At 36.4% G+C, this 17,155-nt stretch overlaps 1 protein-coding gene across 1 annotated transcript in view; it reads left to right on the top strand.

Moving 5' to 3' along the window:
• Positions 1-17,155, top strand: part of lrfn1 (leucine rich repeat and fibronectin type III domain containing 1) — a 126,470-nt gene that overhangs the window by 82,879 nt on the left and 26,436 nt on the right. The window contains exon 4 of the mRNA XM_058412903.1: positions 5,500-5,579. The gene's annotated coding sequence lies outside the window, so the exon portion shown is untranslated. The remainder of the gene's footprint in view (positions 1-5,499; positions 5,580-17,155) is intronic.

The following is a 17,155-nucleotide window of genomic DNA, read 5'->3' as shown; positions in this document are numbered from 1 at the left end:
CCCTGAATTTATTTATTTTAAAAAAAGAAATAAGTGAAAATTAAAAATGGAGTGAATTTGTGAAGAAATCTTTTTCCGTTCTTTACATAGCAATTAGGGCTTAGTGGTTAGCACTGTTGCCTCACAACAAGAAGGTCCTGGGTCCGAATCCCGGGTTCGAACAGGCAGGGACCTTTCTGTGTGGAGTTTGCATGTTCTCCCCGTACCTGCGTGGGTTTACTCCGGGTACTCTGGTTTCCTCCCACAGTCCAAAAACATGTACATTAGGTTGATTGGTAATTCTAAATTGCCCATAGGAGTGAGTGTGTGTGGTTGTCTGTCTGTATGTGTGGCCCTGTGATGGACTGGTGACCTGTCCAGGGTGTACCCCTGCCTTTCGCCCAATGTGTGCTGTGATAGGCTCCAGCAGATCCCTGTGACCCTAATTAGGAATAAAGTGGGTATAGAAAATGGATGGATGGATACCTGGCAATTATTATCGATATGCATGTATTCTGTAAATATTCAAATACAATGAAAAATAATAATAATAAAAAAAAACTACTACATACTAATGATACAAATTTAAAGTAAAATTTTAGTCCAAAAAAAAAAAGGTTTGAAAAAGCATAATATTAACAATGAACAAATTGCTAGAATCATAAAAATAAAAATGGAATAATAATATATCCTTAAGAAAAGCCTGATTGTTGCTATGGTGATGTTTTCTGTAAGGAAATTATAAATAAAAAAAAAAGTCTTTAGTGTCAGCTTTAAATTTTACATTTTGCAGAAAACATGAAAATCCATGTGTTTTTTTTATATTTTAATTAAAAAAAAAAAAAAAAAAAAAACGATAGGTAAGGGAACGATGTAACTTAACATTGTGTAATATAAGCAAGAACAGGAACTAATTTATTTCTTGGATGGTCCAGAACATTCAGTGTAGCTATAAACCGATCAATCGTGTCATTGTTTAATGAATAAAAACGTGTTAGCGTTGGCAAATTGCTCTGCGTTGATTTATTTTCCTATAACAGCACCACACACAGGAGTTTATTACCTACATAAAAGAAAGAGGAAGATGCTAATCACTCCCTCATACTGCGTTATCCAGTATCTGGATCTTTATTAGCACTGAGCTCCTTTTTTACGGTGGACAGTGGCCTCCTCGAGAGGGGCAAGGACGCATTAACATATCACTTTATGAATCTTGCATTGGCTGCATGAATGGAATTGCGCTTGGAATGACAAATCAGTGTTCGCTTGCCGGGAGGTTGAATCCACACCACATGCTTTATGTGGGAGATCGTCTATAAACAGAGGAACGGCACCAATGTGACTCGAGTGACCTTCTCAACCTAAAAAGTTTTTAAATCTCATCAGCGGCAGATTCGTCCTCATAAGTGTCTTGTATGGTTTATCAGACCCTTGTGCCACATTTCTCGCTAGAAGAGAAAAAAAAAACTATTATTTTGTTTTTGCTCAAACTGATGATTCAAGTGCAAGCATATTGAACATTACAATTTTAAGAGTTTCTTTAAAAAAGGAAAAGAAAAAAAAAAAGATTATGATGCCCATGATGTTTTTTTTTGTCTTTTTTTGAGTCCACCTTGACACCATTCTTTGTTTTTCTTGTTAGTTAAAAAAAAAAAAAAAAAAAAAGTTGTTATGTTATGAAACCAGCTGAAGGAGGTTGCATTGTTATGAACGATGTCCTTCAGAGACATTTCATCTCAGCAAGGACAGATTTCAGCTCAGAAATTTTTAATAGTTAAGTCAACCCCAGCCTCAGAAAACATCCTCATATTCTCATAAATGTTTTCTGTGTGTGTGTACTCGGGCTCTTCTTATTAGACATACATTCTTAAGAAGCTCTAGCAGTTCTCAACTCATTATTCACAACATGCTTATGTAGTCATCCATCCTGGAAAACCAAAATTTGTAATCATCTACAAATGTCCACGTTTTTATATTAATATGTGTGTGTTTTGCAAAATTCTGGTACGCTACACACAAAAAAAGAAAAAGAAAAAAAATGAGAGGGAATGTTATTAGAAAACATTAAAATTCCACCAAAACACTCAAGTGGTCACATGGTTTGTGTGGCTGAATCTCAAATAGTCCTCTACACCTTGAATCTAGTGCACTAGGTAGTGAAGGTGTACAGGCACCATGATGTTATATCCGACGCAGGGAGCAAATGCAGTGAACAGAAAGCTTGAAGACTTTTAACTAAAATGTAAAAATGGAATAAAAATTATGTCGAAACATAACTGGACGGGTACTTAAATGTAGCCTAGCTAAATTGGTGGATAAAATGGTGTCTAGAGGCATTATACAGAGTCCAAATTCACTTTAAGATTTATAGTTGGAAAGTTCCTTATTCCTAGTTCCTAGTATTCAGAGTCATGCAGAGACATGACATTTTGTAGTTATATAACAGCCAGACAGTGGCGCTGGACTTCGATCTGATCTCACGCAAGAAGTTCAGCTTAAGTTCAGGGTCAGAATTGTGCAGATTTTTGATTTAGACAAACTACACCCTGTTATGTAAATTCTGAACAGTTTGTAGTTCTGAGGTCTGAATATCAACAAAAAGCTGACGGCCCTATATGAGGACTCGGCTTTACTGGACTCTTGCATGCAGATGGCTGTTGAGTTGTCTGGATTTGAATCTGTGTCTTTCTGATGATGAGGATGATGAGGATCATGAGGATGACCTTAGATACTGGCATTGTTTGGGAACATTATTAGCATTTTTTAGAGTTTAGGATCGGTGTTTTATTTTAGAAGCTCTTGGTAGGAGGGAAGATGCTATTCATTAAACTGTCAATCAGAGGAACACTAACTAATCATGAGTGACTTTGAGCTCATGTATGCAGAAGAGGGTTGAAAGACATTCAGTCTTAAGACTTCACATATCTTGGAGAAAGCATGCCTTAATCCCTCCAGCCTGGTAGCCATCATATTATAAGAGTAAGAAAAAAGAGGTAAAGAATTGGTAGGTTAAAAAATCTTAAATCACTAAATAAATAAATAAACGATGATGTGTACTGTTGTTATAAATATTGACTCGGGTTGAGGGTCAACATCTTAGGTCGAGAGTGCAGGTGGAGACTCACTCCTTGAACTTTCTGATCAATAGGACTGATTCAGAAACTGCTGAGCTGTGTATTGTGTTGCATTTTAAAGAAAAATCCATGAGCTGTGCTTTACCCTGTGCGCAATATGCTCCAAAGATTCTTTTTCATAATATAGTTAATTTTTCATCACATTCCACTTTGCAGTCCCTCAGGTCGGAGTGATGAAATATTGATGATGAGATGTTATTGTCCTGACATTGAGACTGATAGCGCCTCGCCGTAGTTTTTGTTATTGTGGCGTCGCATTATGATGTTTTCTATTATGTTCGGTTGTAAGCACAGCTTGTACTCTTAAAAATGATGTTGCAATGAGCTTCTGAATAATATTGTTAGCATCTCATCCTTCTTTTTCTTTTTCTTCTTTCTCCTTTACTTTTTTTACTCATCAACAGAATTGTAGTCTAGAGTCTGGCATTGTTCTATGCCGCTGCATGTAATACAATTAGCTCAGGGTTACAATAGGCAAATAAGCCAGAACCAGACAAGGGCTATAACAAAAAGAGCTGCTCAATAGGGAAATGAAGACTAAATATGGAAATTATATATAAAAGAAAATCTAGAAATAGCTTCTAAATCTCAGCAGAGTTGGAGGAAGATGTAGAGAAAGTAATAAAGGTGACAGAGCTTATATAGTACATGGGAATACAGGAAAAACTGCAGAGTTTAATAACGGAAATCCAATATATGTACTCAACAAACTGTCCAAGATCCAATGAGAGCAAACATGGCAATAAAAAGAAATCCAAAAACTCTAAACTAAACACATAGACACACAGAAATGTCTAGAATTAGGACAAACAAGGAAACTAGGACAAGCAGTGAGAGAAAAAAAAAAGAAAGCAAGGAAAATACAGGAAATCTCCAAGAATACTTTCTGAGTGCAGACCACAGGAAGTGTGTCACTGAGGCCTTATGGGTATGGCACTGAATACATGCAGTATATGGAAATATAGGGCTGGCACTGAATGTGAGTCCATATATGAAATTGTAGGTGTGACTTTATATGGAAATGTGTGTGTGTGTGTGTGTGTGTGTGTCTGTGTGCATTGAATATTAATATGTAAATGTGCTGAATCTGTGACACTGGGTTAATTTAGACATGTGGGTGTGGCACAGATTCCATCTATGGAAATGCAGGTATAAAGTTGATTAGGTATGCCACTGATAAATGACTCAGAGTCCATATTTGTAAATATGGGTGTGGAATTAAATACATATATAGATATGTGGGTGGGGCATTAAGAAGAATCATTTGAGGAAATGTTGGTGTTACTGAGTCCAATGACACTGGCCATAAAAAATCCATTAAATCAATAATTATGTAGTATTAAATCCATATTTGTAGGGGTGCGTGTCACTGGGCCCATATATGGCATTGGCTCTTTATATGGAATTGTAGGTGTGAAATTAAATCCATAGATGAAGATGTGGGTGTCACTGGATACTTATATGGACTTGTGGGTGTGGCTTCGATTGTATATACTTGGGAATTTGGTTGTGGTGTAATTCCATAAGTTCCTTGTATTCAGAGTCGGATGACATGACATTTTGTAGTTATATTACTGTCAGACGCTGGACTTTTATCTGATCTCGCACAAGAACTGTGGATCAGAACTGTGCAAATCTTAGACACATCTCTAATTTAGACAAACTCTGCCCCCTGTTATGTAAATTCTGAACAGTCTGTAGTTCTGAGGTCTGAATATCGACAAACTGCAGACAGCCCTAAATGAAGCTTGGCTCTACTGGACTATTGCATGCAGAGTTGTCTGGATTTGAATCTGTGTCTTTCTGATGGTGACATGGGGGTTGAGTCCATATATGGAATTGTGGGTGTGAAATTAAATCAATATATGTAGAGGTGCGTGTCACTGGGCTCATATTTGGCATTGAGTACTTGTATGGAATTGTGGGTGTGAAATTAAATCCATATATGTAGATGTGGGTGTCACTGGGTCCATATATGGACTTGTGGGTGTAGCTTTGATTCTATATACAGTACATGGGAATTTGATTATATTGTATAATTCCATATTTGGAAATGTGGGTGTGTCACTCAAAGGCCAATTGTCATAAATACAAATATGGGTATGTCATTGATCGGAGATGTCCCTGGAATTTATTTTATTGCCCTGGAAGAAAACATAAGACAGGATTTTTTTTTTTTTAATGGAGTCATATTTACAAACTACTTCACTAATGTTAGCTGCTGTACCCTTTTTGAGGGCTGGGTACTAATATCTGTAGACACACCTTGTTTTAAGAAGAAGCAAGAATCTGCAACAAGGAACAAAAAAATATGGGAAGCAAAGAGGGTCAAAACTGTAAGATTGAGGTGCTGTACATTAATCTTTCTCTTTTTTGTGTGTTTCAGGTGGCACTGATCTTATTACCCAGACTTCCCTAGGAGAACACATGATGAGATGAGTGACACAGGAAGAGCCTTCATCTCTGGTGAGTGTTTTAGCACGTTTATGCTAGCAGAGATGCAGCTCAACAAAGCTAGACGAAAAAAGTTAAATATTTTCAATGAGGTTTGTTTAGGTGATTCGAGGTATACGAGGTCAGTAGTGAGGTAAAGTGGCTGAAGTGGGTGATGTGCTAAAGTGGGCATGGTTGATCATGTGGTGCTGATAGTTAGGTGAATTCACATGAAAAGCAGATATTCTTGGACTGTCTGTGCTTCACACATAGCTAAAAAAGCAGAGGATTTCAGGATTTACCAAAAACCAACTGATTTTTTTTCATTTCATGTCTTTCTAAAACACATTTGATTTAAATTGAGTTCATTTCATAGCAAAAAGCCACTTAAAATTCTTCAGAGGACCAGTTTCATTTCCTGTAAACAAATCATGATGCTTGACCGGACAACTGTCTTTGGTTCACTGCTTCAGTTATTTTACACCCCAAATGCCTGGAATGGTAATTTTCTTAAATGGCCATCTTCCTACTGATGGGATTGGAATAGTTCCCAGAACAAAACAAAGTGATTAGACGACCTGGCTCTGACAATTTATCCAGCAATCTGGATGGAAAACGCTCGGCCATAGGGAATTCCACAGTGATACGCCACCTGTCAAATTAGCATGTGCTTATTTATTTATTTATGTTTCAAATTTGAAATTATGAGGCGAGCAAAAAAAGATGTTTATACTTTCAAGCTTTGAAGTGGAGTGCTCAAATGCTGTTTTCTATTTTTGCCTGAATACTTTTTTGTCGAAAAATTAGCAATTCTGAATAATGTTTCAGATATAATCATATAACAGTAAACATTTCAGCCATAACCATAGCTAGGTTTGGAAATGCTAAATAATGACAAAAATGACACCACAATATGTGGAATATCAACATTTTCCTCAAATCTGAAATTATTTTATTAATAGAAGGCTAATATTCAGAATGTTACACTTTAAATACACTTTAGCGCTAATTGCTAAACCTCTTGTAAACATGGTGAACCTGTGACAGGAGCAGTCGAGTAATACAAATCGAACCTCGGTGCGTGTGATTCTGAGAGAAGTTAAAAGTTGTTTGAGCAATAAGGCTATAAAACAAAGTGCTTAAATGCTGTTTCTTGCCTGACGAGTTTCCATTGGAAATCATTGCTCTTTGCTAGTCGCGCAAAGGCACACAATATCCAGACCAGTGGGCAGCATTTCAATTTATGTTTGCTAATGTTTTCTGCATTAGCATGCTCAATAGTCTGGAAATCTGTTTTCGACCGCGCTGCGGAGGGTAATGAGGCGATCGATGGATTGCTAGGCTGCATTTTTAGCATCATACTTAGCCTGTCAGCTAATGCAGACTTCATAAATATGTTGTTTATCGACTGGTATGTGTGTCACTCACTAGTACTGCAACATCCATCTACATTTTGGACAATTGTGTGTGTGTGTGTGTGTCAGGTTATGAATCCTGTAGCACTTTAATCCTGAATCCTGTAGCACAAAGTTCCATGACAGGGATAGTATATATTCATGCTATCGACCTGAATTACTTATGTAGCCACTGTAGCGTAGCGCATACCACATCTGTGCATTCTAACATGATAGTGAAAGGAAAAAAAAATGCTTCAGAGGCTCCCGGATTGGCGTCCGTTCCTTTACACACGGCTGATTGCATGGGCTGCGTCAGCACTTTGCCAGGGTCGTTATATAGAATGAGAAAATGAGATGGAGAATTAATATATGTTGCTAGCACTAAATAAGATCATGCTGAGTGCTTAGTGCTCACATGCCAGGTTGGCATTTTTGTTGGAAGCATCAACTGTAGATTTCATATGAATTATAAATTAGTCATGGATTTTTGTCAGTCAGAGATCCTTAAATTAGCATTTAGGGGAAAACCCAGGGAAAATCTGCCTCACTTATTCACTGTTTTGTGACCCAAACAAGCCTGGTAGTCAGCCAGCCTTGTTTGAAAAGAATGCTTGTTTTCCAGAGGACCGGTGTGACCTGGGAACATTTAATTATCAGATAATTAATTTGAAAGAAAACGATTAGCTTCATTCCTGTTAGTGTAGTCATTTGACTACATGCTATAAAATCCAAATAAAAAGAGAAGAGCTTCGTCACAACGTGAGTTTTGTTTCAATTCTTCGGATGGATGTAGAGCTTCGCATCACAGACTACATTCTAGATTTAAACGTTCACCAAAATATTAGCTAGCTAGCCAGCTTGCTAGCAACATAGGGTGTGGATTATAGTTACGATTAGCCATCTTGATAGCAAACCTGCATTTAATAACAGAATATGATGGATAAGTTAATGTTAGCTAGCTTTAGGCTTTTTTTGTATGATTTTGACGTAGCTAGTTTTGTACTTTAGTTATGCTAAGCTAAAACCAACCTACCTTTTTTTTGGCCGGGAAAAGAAAATACACAGATAAGGTAATAAAATATACTGAGAACACATTTTACATAACATTCTGTAAATACCAATAGTGTAAAGTAGCATAGAGGTTTTTTCAGGTAATCCGAAAATAAAGTCTTAACGTTATCAGTGGATATAAAAATTAGTTTGACATCATCTGCTGACGTTTTGAGCAGCTTAGTGATTAATCAGATCGGATGCGATTTATCCTACATATGTATTTGCCATATATTTACTAAAATGTGCTGTAATTTACACATACAAGACCAGAGAGTTGTCCTTTGGACCTCTGCTGTTCAGTTTATAACATTGTAAGAGCGCATGCATTGTTGCTAGGCAACTGTGAAACATGGATACAGAGCCTAAACAGTTTAGCTAGCTAGCATGGAGCTGTTAGGTCTTCTATATGGACTTTGGAAAGGTAGAATGACAGTGAAAATCACACAGAAATGGGTTATCAGGAATATCAACATTTACCTGAAATTTGTTAATGGATTATATATAAAATGCTCCAGATTTGAAAAAATATAGTTTAATTACCATTAGCTTTGACTGCTAAGCATAGTGAGTCTGTGATAGGAGTGGATGTATAATTGTACAGTTTTGTGTGTGTGTGTGTGTGTGTGAGAGAGAGAGATCTGTATTGAATTGTTGCTTTATTGTAAGCAGTGTGTGTCCATTTCGGTTAACTGCAGTGTGCGTAGGACAGGTGCTGCTGAGTAATGCCAAAACTCCACCTTCCTGTGTGTGTGTGTGTGTGTGTGTGTGTGTGTGTGTTAATATTCCAGTGCAGCTCTCCAACTGTGTGGCCAAGTGTGTGTCTTACTCTGTGTGTGTTTGTGTGTGTGGCCGAATGTGTGTCCTCTCTCCTTATCTCCTCAGTGGCAGCAGGGCTTCTATCATACTGAGCCTCTTTCCACATACACACACACAAAATACAGCCAGCTACACTGCCTACCCAAACACACACACACACACACACAAACCCACCCAGTCACCCATCGACACACACACAAACAAACCCACACTTCATCCACCAGCTACTTGATTCATCAATTAATAGTCATTTTTACTACCTCATTTTCTTGATTAAGTACAAACATACAGTGGCTAATTGCAGTCTATCAATGCTCATTAAGCATAATTGTCTAATTGGCATGTAATTAACATGTAATTATCATGTAAAATGATGTCCTTATTATATTTCCCTATTCAATATCAAGTTCATGGAAATAAAGAGCACTTGAGGAAAAAGCACAAATGCAAATTAAAATGTATTTATTTATTTAATAAGATTATTTAATAAACTTATTATATAAAAGTACTAAAATACCCAGTCTTTGAAAATTAAGCATAGGATGTCTTTATTGAGTCCGTATATGGAAATGTGGGCGTGTCACTGAGTCCATATATGGAGCTGTACTGTAAGGCATCTGTGGAATTGGGCCAATATGTAGAAATAAGGGCATTTTTTGTTTAATTATCAAATATAATTTAAAAATGTTGTACCTTAATAGAGACACACGTACTGAAAAATAATCCTCACGCAATTTATTTTATTCATAAAATGATCAAATTGTTCTTTTTTAGCTTCAAAGCCGAATTGAACAAAGAAGCATCATTAAATAATTTGTGCTTTTTAAGGGCCACAATAAGCTTTTCAACATGTTTCTTACAAAGTATAAAGAGGCAGCATGGGTCATTGCTAAGTAGTGAGGGTTAAATCAGTTACACACACACACACACATACACACACACACCGTGTTTCTCTGATTAGAAAGCGCTTGCCAGTGGCCTCTAATTACAAGCCGATTGCCAATACGTATAATTACAGTGATCATGGCACTTGTTATCGGGTATTATCTCTGGCTTGACGTCGTGTTTATCCATGCTGTGCTCATAATTATATAGTAAGTGTAGTGTCCAGATAATTGGGTCAGATGTCTCACGCACACACACACACACACACACACACCACCACCACCACCACCAAGATGATAAAAGACCATTCTTTTTTCCCCATGAACTATTTTTCTCTTCTTTTTCAGCTATGATTTTTTTTTTCATTTTTGCCAAAGGTATTATTTTTGATGGATGGCGAATCCGTGAAACTGTAGACGGGAAATTAGATCCATTTAGGATCCGTCTGATTTACTGTATCCACACTTCTCCTTCTCTTTTGTCTCTGTCTAAGAGTCTCCGACCCTTCCTCGTTCTTCAGCCTTGCAAGACGTGCAGCGTGTACATACTCGCCTTTCATTTTTTATTTCCTTACTTTCGGTTTCTTCATTGCAAAGCACTTTTGCTGAACATTTGTAATTGTAAATGCGTTTAATAAATAAACTTGACATTTACGGCCGTGTCCGGAAGCTCGCGATCCTTTTCTGTTTGTACCAGAAGTTTGGAATCGATATTTTAGGAAGTCACCTCAAGGGTATTCTGGGGCTGATGCTAGAAAGATTTAGAAGCCGGTTGCGGCATTAGAACGTAAGTTATTTTGCAGTCGAGTTTGAAGGTAATTAGCTGCTACGCAGTTTTTTTTCTGGTTCAGTGTAGCCTTAGGTTAGAACTTGCTCTCTGTTTAGAGTATAAAGTATCTCGGTTGTAGCCACATGTGCACCTGCTACAGTTGCCAGTTGTGGGCGTGGCCTGTCCAGTGTGTACTAATCATATTTTATATCCTAGAGCCCAATATATCATTTATACGCTACTTTACATGCTAATTATTGCTTTATATCTTCCTTATTTAGCTTTGTAATAGCTAGTTAATTGCTCTACACTCAAATAAGAGGCACCAACGATCCCCTGCCTACCATTTTTTATTTCCTCAGACCATCAAAAAAAAAAAACATTTGAAAAAGTTTGGTCTTAGGAATTCTTCGACTGTTGCTTGCATTTGAGAATTGAGAAAATCGCAACTCAGATGGCGCTTGTTGCTGAAATCGCAGCTCTGTCTGTATAAAAGCACTTTTATAAACCTGGAAACTCATTTTGTTTCCTTTGTATTCGTTTAAAAAGATTTCTTCTGGTTTCTGATTGCTGGACAAGGACACCTCGAAGAAATGCTGTGTCTGCAGATGAGCATGTAAACAGCAAGGATTATAAGATATGAGCTTACAAGCTCCTTTTGCGCATGTGTGTTGTCGAATTTAGAATAGAGTTTTATGCGAGTTTTAAGCCTACATTACTGTATGTTTGCAAATGATCAGTTCCAAACCATAGCTAGAACAGAAAGTGAATAGGCTTAAAATGACACCTTGTGGGACACCATATTGAACTTAGTAAGCTCTGAAAAATAAGTTATGGAACACACCGCAGTTACATGCCAACTTCCTCCAAGTTTTTGATCCATTAATTGGAAAGATCAAAGGAGTCACAAAGTTCATCAAAGTGTCTGAGCCTCATTTGCAATCTTGAAGCTGTGTGTAAAGGTTTTTATGGCCAAATTGAAGATTCCTGCCAGAAATAGAAAAGAATTTGCTGCTTTTCTTCATACTGTTGATTAACCATTTGCTGCAACTCATGCTGCGAGAGCAGAACACAGACATATGAGAACACGGGGATCTTTATCAATAGTTGATTTATTTCCAGTTTAAATTCTTGGTGCAGAAAAGGGTGATAGAGGACTTAAGCGTGGCCGTCGATGTGGTCTGTGCTCCAAGGATCAGCGGTAAGATGGGGTGATGAGGTGGGACCCAGAAGGCTGGTGGGGTGAAGCGGTGTCAGGGAGCGTCGTCTTAATGTGTATTCTTTAAGAGCGGCTGCTCTGATTGGTTGTCGATTACTTGGCATCCTTTAGCCGCTCTGCCCCATGGCCTTGTGCTTCTCGGCTGTCCAAAACAATTCGGTGCTGAAGTGATGCTGTCTTTTCAGCACCCGGTCGGCAGTAGCACGACGAGCAGAAAAAAATTGCTGAAATAAGCATTCGTACAGGCTCTGCCTTCACACATTAAATATACTCCATAAAACAATTAAATCCACCCAATCCATACAAGGCAAAATCTGAAAACAACAAAATAACTTTTCCTCAATTTTTTATTTTGTCCGAATGAAATGTCTCGCTTGCTTTTTTCAGGTCTTTAATACGAAGCGACTAAGATTGTCAAAAAAAATGCATCAAACTGGTGTAAAATAAATGTGTCAGCAGAATCATAAAACAATTACAAGAACTCATCAATAATTATAAAATTTGAAGCAGATCAAACAATGTTCTCATTTGCAAGCACTGAAATTTACACAAACACTGGTGTATAGCGTTTCCTATGAACCTGGAATTTTTCTGACCTGGAATTTTATGTATAAATGCTGTTACAGACAATTTACGAATAAATGCATTTGTATCCAGTCAGAAAATGAGGCCGCAAATGGCATTTTGTCCAAAACTGTGTCATTAGTTAGCTAGCTGGCATGAACCACCAGCTAGTAGCAGTATTTATTTTTGGCAAGGACACAATTTGGCTAGGGAAATGGGCTAAAAGTGCTAAAAAAAAGTGCATTATGAGTTAAAAGTGCTAGTAAATCATTCTTACTTATTTTCTAAAATTTCTGACTCTGAACCTTGTCTTAGCCAAGTTTATGAATTTTAGATGTAAAAGAAAATCATTATTATATAAAAAGTTAGGTCAGAAAAATTGTATGTAATTGTATGTATTAAAATGTATTAAATATTGCTCTGGAGTTTGTGTAAAATTTTTGTGTAAGAAAACGATTGCCTGTATACCAGTTCCTGTCATTTTTATACGCTTCCTCACAGACTTACCTTTGTCCAAACCCCATTGCGTATTTTCTCGTTTTGTGTTTCTTGGCTTCGTGCTTCTGTGGGCTGAAGCTGTTACAGTTGTGCTCTCTGAGGCCTCCGAGCTCTAATGACATTTTAATTACTATCTACATGGTCAAAAAACCATAGTACAATCTCTAGCATAGCTACATATTATTTGTGATTCAGCTTTGACGCAGTGACTCGTGTCCTGATTAGTTAATTATAGCAGCTATTATATGGTTAATTATATGAATAATTGTAACCTACTCCAACTTACACTGTGCGTTGTCATTAATTCGGTCTGCAGAGATTCCCGAGTCATTGAGCTGTTTCTGCTTACTTTCTGTCTTCTGTACGTCTTTTACTTCCTCACGTTGCTGTGGGATTACCTCAAGCCGACGCCGTGCGTTCCCTTGCGCTCATTTGAAGCCTTGTGTATTTACAGGGACGCAAAACCAAAGTGTTATAAATTAGTGTTTTAAATTGCTGTCATCCTGGAAGTAGCAAGAAAGTCATTTATCAAGGGGGAAAAACTTTAGATGAAATGATAAACAAACAATGATAAATTAAGAGAAAATGAGTTGAAATAACTTTCATATTGCAGCTTTTTTTTGCCAGGCGATAAAACATCGGGGTTGTTAGGTCCGTTTCCTTACTGTCCTGCTTCTGCACTGAGATGTAATGCTCTGTTGTTAAATAATAAATTAAAGATGAAACAGTAAACAAGCAATAGTAATTTAGAGGAAAAAAAGTTTGCTAGCTGGCCATTTTGCATATATTAATTAAAATCATAAACTGAAATGTAATACTTTGTAGTTAAATCATAAATTAACTAAGTGCAATCATCATTTTTATGTATTTATTTACTTATTTATTTACCTGCAAAATTGATAACAAATTATTATTAGAGAAAATTTGACTTTAGAATGGGTACAGGCAAACTTTTAAACTTTCTTAAAAATAATAAAAAATTATAATGAAGAATTATTTCTGTAACACTTTTTAGCACTTTAACTATTTTGCTGTTGAATTAAACACATTTTAATTTCACACTTTGTCCTAAAGGTGCACAAACTTATGCACATGCTTGGATTGACCATAAGGTCAGAAAAAACAAAAGCCAAAAAAAAACAAACAAAAAAAAAAAAAACACCCTGTTGCCATGGGAATGCTATACACATACATGTAATATTATGAGACCATATTTATAAATAATTTGAGATGTGTGCATTTCTTTTTAAAACGTCTTGGATAATATTCTATAAATAATAATCATAATTAACTATCATTGTCAGAAATAAGTAGCACCAAGGTTACATTATTCCACATATGACTTTAATGTTTGTTTCCCCGGATGCTCGGATTTTCCTCCGAGGTTGTTTTTGTAGTTTGTCATCATGGGAAAGCACAGTCCAGTGACTTGTGAGGTATTTGGTTGAATTTATGTGGCTGCTGGCATTGTATTGGCATTGTGTCGCATCATCAATAAAGAGAAGGAATGCAGTTGTATTGGCAGCCGGACAAACCCAAAGCACCCTGTCACATCCGTGAGAATCATGTGGAATATGAGAAGCAATAAATAAAGCACATATCTACTGTTACGGTTAGCAGATAACTGCTATTTTCTCTGTTTATATACACACTTGCTAGCTAGGAAGTAGTAAAAGTTCATTCATTTCTGACTCTGCTCTTATTTTTTTCTTATTTTTTAAGTATTTATTTATTTATTTATTTATTTATTTATTTATTTATTTATTTATTTATTTATTTATTTATTTATCAGTTCCTCTATGATTTGTTTGCTTTTGCATTTTTTTTTTTTTTTTAAGAAAATCTGCAATGCAGCTTGTAGACCTTTTTGTGCTGTTTTTTTTCTTGTGCTCTGTTTTTTTGGTGACATCGCGTGCACAGGATTCTTCTTGTAATCTCCTTTTAGTGAAAACACATTCTATATGTTCTTACTTTGTCTGATAGCTTTACTTATGTTGGATTCTGGCTGAATGTGTTTTGTGACACCACATGACGTATGTCCACCCAAAATCTGTGAAAATAATCTGCAGTCATTTTGGAAAATTCACTTGATTTTGTTTTCATTTCATAAATCACAAAATCCCAAGAGACATTTGCAAAAGTCATAGAGAGACATTAATCCTGAGGAGTACTTAATCTGTTTGTTTGTTTAATTTTTATTTTATTTAAAATTTCATTTTCTTATCACTTGTTTTTAAACCTCTTATTTTAGTTTTTAGGGGCCAAAGCACTGAGTGACCACAGTAATTACACAGAAGTGTTACTGAATGAACTGTTAGGAGGTTTGTCCAAACCCAAATATCTTGAGTCTGTAAATGAGAGAAAGGTTTATTTATTTGATTTATTATTTCCTTCTTATCAGTGCTTTTTCTCTGAAACGTTTTATTTTTGTTAGGATTCTTATTCAGAATCTAAACATGGGGTGATGTACTGAAATGTTATCAAATCTGTGAATGTTTTATCAAATCTGTGTTATTTTATTTTATTTTATTTTATTTTTGGATTTCTTTCTTTATTAGAAGTCTGAATAGTTACACATCATCATCCAAACTCGATCCATCAAGCAGTCTGTAAGATAAAGGGTTTTTTTTATGATCAATAAATGGAGGGTTTCTCTGGCTATTCTGGTTTCCTCCACCAGTCCAAAGACACATGATGATTGACGTAACTTAATTGTCAGTGGTGTGTGAATATGGGTGCAATTGTGATGGGCTGCCACCCTGTCTAGGGTATCCTTCTCCTTGTGCCCAGAGTCCACTAGGATAGACTCCAGGCTCCCTGCAACCCTTGGATGGATTGATCAGGGGTTCCAAGCACTTGTGCTGAAATTTTATTATGATTTTTATTCTTATTTTGTGAATCATACATACCAGCCAATATGAAAGTCAAATGTAGTGTTTTACTGATACAGTAATAATCTCCAAAGCACAGATATTCACAAGACAGCAATTTTTTTTTTCTTTTCCTCTACTTTCCTATGATCTAAAATGTGCATGGATTAAAGTAGCACCTATTTTCTGTTGTCATTACCGCCTCTACACATAAATGCAGCCGTCTGTGTTATTAAAAGAAAAAGATACAGTCACGACTTCTTCAGGATTCAATCACGGCGAGTTTGGACGCACAAAAAACTAGCATACAAAAGGATCAGGGAAAAAGATAAATGCATTAATGGTGCTGAAAATAGTGGCATTAAAATGGAACCGTGTTCCCGTGTTATTAATGCGTCCTGCGATTTTCAGCAAGATATAAGGTGTACTTTTTCTCTTTTCTCAGCTTAGCCGTGCTTCACATCTTGTAACAAACTTTCTGCATTTACATTGTAAATTTTTTTTTTGTGATATCAGATTTCTATCTGAAAGTGATTTTCTTTTTTTCTTTTTTCTTTGCCAAGAATAAAGGTTTTGTAGATCCTTGTTTCATTCAGGTTTCGTATTTCAATTTTATTTCAGGCGAGTGGAAATTTTTACTCCTAGCATTCCTGAGGTGTTTTTTTCCCCTTTCTTTTTCCCCTTTTTTTTTCTTTTTTTTTTTTTTACTATGCCAGATGGAGAGTTTCCATTTCTTCTTAATAGCAAAACATCAGTATAAAAGAGACACCACCATGGGCATTTTTGCACAGGTGTATTATTTCCATATGCCCTTCTCTCAGTGTGATTTCTGCAGTGCAGCTCTAGCGCCAGAGTTTGCTCCATTAGCAACATCAGCGTGACGCACATGCTGGCGGCCATCTTAGTCATCCTCTAAGCTGCGAGTTTCTGATATGCTTCGTCTGGCACGGTGGGATGTTCCCTGAAAAATGAGCCTCATGTTTTTGGCTAAAATGTTTGCAGAGAATGTGACTACGGCAGTGTTTTAACCCTTTCTAAAGTTATTTTAGCTAAAGCTTAATGGGAAGATGGTCACTCGAGCATCACTTTGATTTTTTTCTGTTTTGCTAATATGTCAGTTGAAATCATTTAACAGTTGAACTTTGGCTCGGATATGTTTATTAAGATTATCCAAATTGAATTGGTTACTTTATTACCTTGAAAACGTAGTTAATATCAGCAGTAACAACAGGACACAAAAATGTGCACAAGCGAAATATTATAAAATATTAAGCTTGGATAATGGGAATGATGGCATTGTATGGAATTATTTTACATGAAGAGCGCCAAAAGAAACTAAAAAGCAAGTGTTCATGGCATGTTCATAGCTAGTTACAGGATGGTATGTCTCCTTTATCTCCCGAATTGAGTACGATTTTGACACAGTGCCTGTATTTTAGCTTTAACCAGTTATAAGTTTATTGTCATGTGCATAAAGAGTGCTTTAAGCATTTATATATAAGTAAAATATGTATGCTACGCTCTATGCTTTACCATTTC

The sequence above is a fragment of the Hemibagrus wyckioides genome, linkage group LG17 (genome assembly GCF_019097595.1).
Source record: "Hemibagrus wyckioides isolate EC202008001 linkage group LG17, SWU_Hwy_1.0, whole genome shotgun sequence".
NCBI lineage: Eukaryota > Metazoa > Chordata > Actinopteri > Siluriformes > Bagridae > Hemibagrus > Hemibagrus wyckioides.
Note: the sequence above shows the minus strand (reverse complement) of the source record. Positions and strands in the feature narration are given on the sequence as shown.